The 5639-nt window shown below is 46.9% G+C and overlaps 1 pseudogene; it reads right to left on the reverse strand.

The window, feature by feature from the left end:
- Positions 1-3983: 3983 nt before the first annotated feature.
- LOC126208144 (5S ribosomal RNA) lies at positions 3984-4101 on the reverse strand (annotated as a pseudogene).
- Positions 4102-5639: the final 1538 nt, after the last annotated feature.

Below are 5639 nucleotides of genomic sequence, written 5' to 3' on the forward strand. Positions count from 1 at the left end.
TCTTAGGGGGACCCTGTGCCATTTTATTCACGCCTGTGTCAACGCCGCACCACACCAGCGACCAACCCACAGCGTGGAGAGGGGGAGAGGGGGGCCGGAACGGGAAGGCTGAAGCAGCATAAAAGCCCTTTGCTGCTACAGTTCACGTTCAAATGTCGTCGAATGCTTTTGAACAGTCCCTAGTGGTTCCACCTCATACGCCAGAGCAAAAATTGCAGTCGCAAAACACTACAAAGAAGTGTGATCGAGTCCAATGCAGTTACAAGCCCACGATACCTCAGACAAGTGTTGAATCGCCTGCGGGGTGTCAGCAGTTACCGAAGGGTGTCAACAACGTCGTCCTGTTGCTCGTCGCACTGCGAACTGTGGTTTTCGACCGCGAAATGTGTGGGAATCAACGTCTCAAGGAAGAGGATGGTTTTATGAACGCCCTTTACGCCATCCCCTTAGATCTTTTCGTGTCGATTCTTTGCGGCGGTGCGTCTGTAATGTTTTACTTGGCCGACCATAAGAATTTCGCGTTATTTCAACACTGAGCGTCACGGTTTTGGCGTCCATCGAAGAGTCCTCGAGAGAAGGTTCAAATGGTTCAAATGACTCTGAGCACTATGGGACTCAACTGCTGTGGTCATAAGTCCCCTAGAACTTAGAACTACTTAAACCTAACTAACCTAAGGACATCACACACATCCATGCCCGAGGCAGGATTCGAACCTGCGACCGTAGCGGTTGCGCGGTTCCAGACTGTAGCGCCTAGAACCGCTCGGCCACTCCGGCCGGCTCAAGAGAAGGGAATAGACGTGAGTAAGGAGAGGTGTAACGACTCTCCCATCCTGTGACACGTCCATGGTGGCATTGAGCAGAATTGCGGTGAAATTTGGTGTGAATCCGACATTGTTATTTATTTATTTATTTGCTACCATTTACAAACGACCTGCCACCTTGTTATCAAGGCAGGTCGTACTTTTCCAGTAAGCAATTGTACACGTAGGCTACAGAATGTGAAACTTGTTATTTCTTATTTTTAATAATGATTAATAATATTGCAGCTTTAAATTCTAATAGACGTAAGAGAAACTAAGAAAAGAAAATCTTAAAATTATCGATTTATGAATAGAAAATTTATATTTTATCCGAAAAATATCTTACCCGAGAGTCTGATATGATCACTAATTTATATCTTTGAACTGCATGCCCTCGAGGGAAAAAAATCGCTATGGTTCTCATTGCTTTCAGCCGTTAAAACATCAAATCTCCGACATCGCTGAGGCCGGAAAAAGATCCTGCAAGAACGGAACCAGCACAACTGAAGAGAATCGTTCAGCGTGACAGGAATGCAACCCTTCCTCAAATTCCTGCAGATTTCAAGTGTCAGCGCGCGAACCATTCAACGAAACATCATCGATATGGGGTTTCGGAGCCGAAGGCCCACTCGTGTACCATTGATGACTGCACGACACAAAACTTTATGCCTCCCCTGGACCCATCAACAACATTGGACTGTTGATAACTGGAAACATGTTGCCTGGTCGGACCAGTTTCAAACTGTATCGAGCGGATGGACATGTATGGGTACGGGGACAACCTCATGAATCCATGGACTCTGCATGCCAGTAGGGGACGGTTCGATCTGGTGGAGGCTCTGTAACGGTGAGGGGCATGTGCGATAGGAGTGATATGGGACCCCTGATAAGACTCTGACAGGTGACACGTATGTATAAGCATCCTGTCTGATCGCCTGCATCCATTCATGTCCACTGTGAATTACGACGGACTTCGACAATTACAGCAGGACAATGCGACACCCCACACGTCCAGAATTGCTGCAGAGTGGCTCCAGGAATGCTCTTCTGCGTTTAAACACTCCCGCTAGCCACCAAACTCCCAAGACATGAACATTATTGAACATATCTGGGATGCCTTGCAACGTGCTGTTCAGAAGAGATCTCCATCCCCTCGTACTCTTACGGATTTAAGGACAGCCCTGCAGGATTCATAGTTCCCTCCAGCACTACTTCAGACATTAGTCGAGTCCATGCCACGCTGTATTGCGGCACTTCTGCGTGCTCGCTGTAGCCCTACACGATATTAGGCAGGTTTCTTTGATTCTTCAATGTATAACCTTAAGATACATTATATTCAAATGGCTCTGAGGACTATGAGACTTAACATCTGAGGTCATCACTCCTCTAGAGCTTAGAACTACTTAAACCTAACTAACCTAAGGACATCATACACATCCATGCCCGAGGCAGGATTCGAACCTGCGACAGTAGCGGTCGCGCGGATCCAGACTGAAGCGCCTAGGACCGCTCGGCCACTGCGGCCGGCGATATATTATAAATTAGGAAAAAATTGTAGAATAAACAAGAATCTTTCATTTTAAAGGAGACGTAAAAGACAATAAATATTTGTGAAATTAACAAAATATTTGAAACTCGAAATATAAGCCCCCTGCAGAATCGGGAGCGCAAAGGTGCACAGGTGTGGTGGGGTACGTGCGAGACGCGGTGAGCTGCCGTGGTATATTTACGCCAATGTGACGTCATTAACACCTCGCACTTCACACGAACTTCTGAGCACCGGCCTTTATGTTGGACGCGTGGACACCTTGCTGTCTGAAGCGCCGCCGAGCCCGACGGTGACACTGCAGGGCGCTACGCTTTTGCCCCAATACCGACGAAGGTTGTAGACACGTTTGAACCAAGTTTCAGACTTCTGCTTCGCAATGGGAGGCAATACTGGGGTTTGGAAAAGGTGACCCTTTGGTTGTGCTGCGCGGTGTAGTTGCAGAACGAGCGAGTGGAGCAGGCGCCCCGTGCAGAATCGGGAGAGCAGGTCCGCACAGATGTGGTGGGGCACGTGCTTGACTCGGTGAGCTGCCGTGGTATATTTACGCCCGACTCGCCGCCCGCGTGCCAGCGCCCCGTGCTCGGTGGCGGCGAGGCCGCGGTCACGTAGGCCCTGGCCCTGCAGCCATTAGCAGGCCATGTCGAGCCAAATCCGGGCCCTCTCCTGTCGCCAGAACACCATTTGCCCGCCATTTGGCTCGCCAGACTGCCGGCCTAAGCGAGGTCCATTAGTTCTGACACGAGCTTCCCCTCACGTCGTTCTGATGTACAACTGCACGCGACTATGTTGGCTGTTTACTGCACCGGAATCCACACCTACACACAGTAAATTACTGAGAGGCACTTGGGGGAGATCAATTTTAATGTTCAACAGAATATTAAGGATTGCGTCTGAACCTTACATAGTTGGACATTCGCTTTCCATTTAGTTGAATTTAATCAGTTGACGCTGAGGGAATTAGAGATATGGGGCACTAATAGTAGGAGATAAATTTTGCTATTTGGTGAACAAAACTCTCGGTGCCTGAAGTAGAGAGGATATAAAACGTAGCTTCGCAATAGCAGTAAAGGCATTTCTGAAAAAGAGGTATATGTTATCGTGTAACATAAAAGTAAATTTTAGCAAAAAATGGAAGGAAGGAGAGCAACCGCGCGGGATTAGCCGAGCGGTCTTAGGCGCTGCAGTCATGGACTGTGCGGCTGGTCCTGGCGGAGTTTCGAGTCTTCCCTCGGGCATGGGTGTGTGTGTTTGTCCTTAGGATAATTTAGGTTAAGTAGTGTGTAAGCTTAGGGACTGATGACCGTAGCTGTTAAGTCCCGTAAGATTTCACACACAATCCAACATTTTTTTGAAGGAGAGCAGGAATGTTGGATTTAAAATTTTGCTGATTTGGTCTCCTCCCCCTACTCAACCAACAGGCCTAGACAGGCCACTCCGTCTACAGGCCACAAGTGGCCCATCCGGACCATCCGACCGCCGTGTCATCCTCAGGTGAGGATGCAGATAGGAAGGGCGTGAGGTCAGCATACCGCTGTCCCGGTCGTTATGACGGTTTTCTTTGACCGGAGCCACTAATATTCAGTCGTGTAGCTCCTCAGTTAGCATCACGAGGCTGAGTGCACCCCGAAAAATGGTAACAGCGCATTGCGGCCCGGATGGTCACCCATCCAACTCCTGGCCACGCCCGACAGCGCTTAACTTCGGTGATCTGACTAGAACCGGTGTACCCACTGCGGCAAGGCCGTTACCGTATTTTGGAAGAGTTCCCTAGAAATTCGTACCCTGGAAATCCAAAAAATGGTTCAAATGGCTCTGAGCACTATGGGACTTAACATCTGAGGTCATCAGTCCCCTAGAACTTAGAACTACTTAAACCTAACTAACCTAAGGACATCACACACATCCATGCCCGAGGCAGGATTCGAACCTGCGACCGTAGCAGTCGCGCGGTTCCAGACTGAAGTGCCTAGAACCGCTCGGCCACCAAGGTTGGCCCTGGAAATCCCTCGGACTTCTTGGGCACTGCAGCAGATCTGTTCAACTATGTAAATAATACGTTTGTAAATTTATAAATTATGTGCATTTTTATTTGTATTTCTAAAGTGATACGTAAATGCCATACGAATAACAATAATAGTAATTATGATAATGTACTCCCTGTGGTATTGAAGATGTGACAATACCGTCAAGAGGTCTTCCCATTTTGCAATTAATCAACAAGTCCCTTCTTTCATATGATATAAGGACGACATACATCAGCCATGATCTTTCCTCTTTTGAATAAATTGACTTTTTTACATTCCTCTCTTTCAGAGTAAGAATTTTTAATAGCTATTTGGTCATACTGTATTTGGAGATTTTACACGCCTGCATTGGCAATGATGTTTCGGCAGTATCTTTAAAATCAAATAAGACAGTTGTATGAACTGGAATTACATGGAATGGTTTCATAGTTACAGCTTCCACAATACATTCGAAAAACAATTTGTTACTGTTTTTGGAGCCCAATTATCCCCTTCCATACGAAAGATATTTTACTGATGCAAGCACAAGGTTACACGGACTCTGCTTACCACACGAACTGTGCATCAGCTAAGGGAGGAGCCTTAACGCATGGCATTTACAACTACATAGGGAAGCACCGTTTAGCGCAAAGACGATGCGCCATCTAGTAATGATTGTCTGAAACATTTTCTCCATGATCTGGCACTTGGAACAAATCTGGGGACATGCAACAGAGTGCCGAGAACACAATGCCACAGAGCACGTATTTTGTTGAAAAATGGTACTTAGAACGTTCGTCAAGATCCATTCTTCAAACGTTTGCTAAGAAATCCGGTATGACAAATATAATGAAACGGATGAAAAATTGCAAGGGCGATACGCATGTGACAAATTATTACAGATTATCGAGGATGGACTGTAGAAAGTATGGAGAGATGAGGCGCCTGGTAAAGAATCCAAAGAAACGGAGTATCGTTTCAGACTGATCGAAATATCAATTACTAAAAATACGAGTGGAGAACAGGCGACGACTATGCAGGAAGAATGGTCCTGGGACTAGATTGAAGCGATTTCAGGACAGTGGAAAACTGTGAGCAGGAGAATTTGAACCTCTCACCTTCTGCCGAATTCACTGTTTCATTACGGCTCCAGGTCTTAGCGTAACTCTCCGACAGATAGATGTATTGCTTCAGGTTCACAGACTGACGTCAAAGAATTCCGGCAAATTTCTGCGAGCACCCTACTGTCCGACCTCACGTACCGTTGTGAAAGTTTCCACAGGA

The sequence above is a fragment of the Schistocerca nitens genome, chromosome 1 (assembly GCF_023898315.1).
Source record: "Schistocerca nitens isolate TAMUIC-IGC-003100 chromosome 1, iqSchNite1.1, whole genome shotgun sequence".
In the NCBI taxonomy this organism is placed as follows: Eukaryota; Metazoa; Arthropoda; class Insecta; order Orthoptera; family Acrididae; genus Schistocerca; species Schistocerca nitens.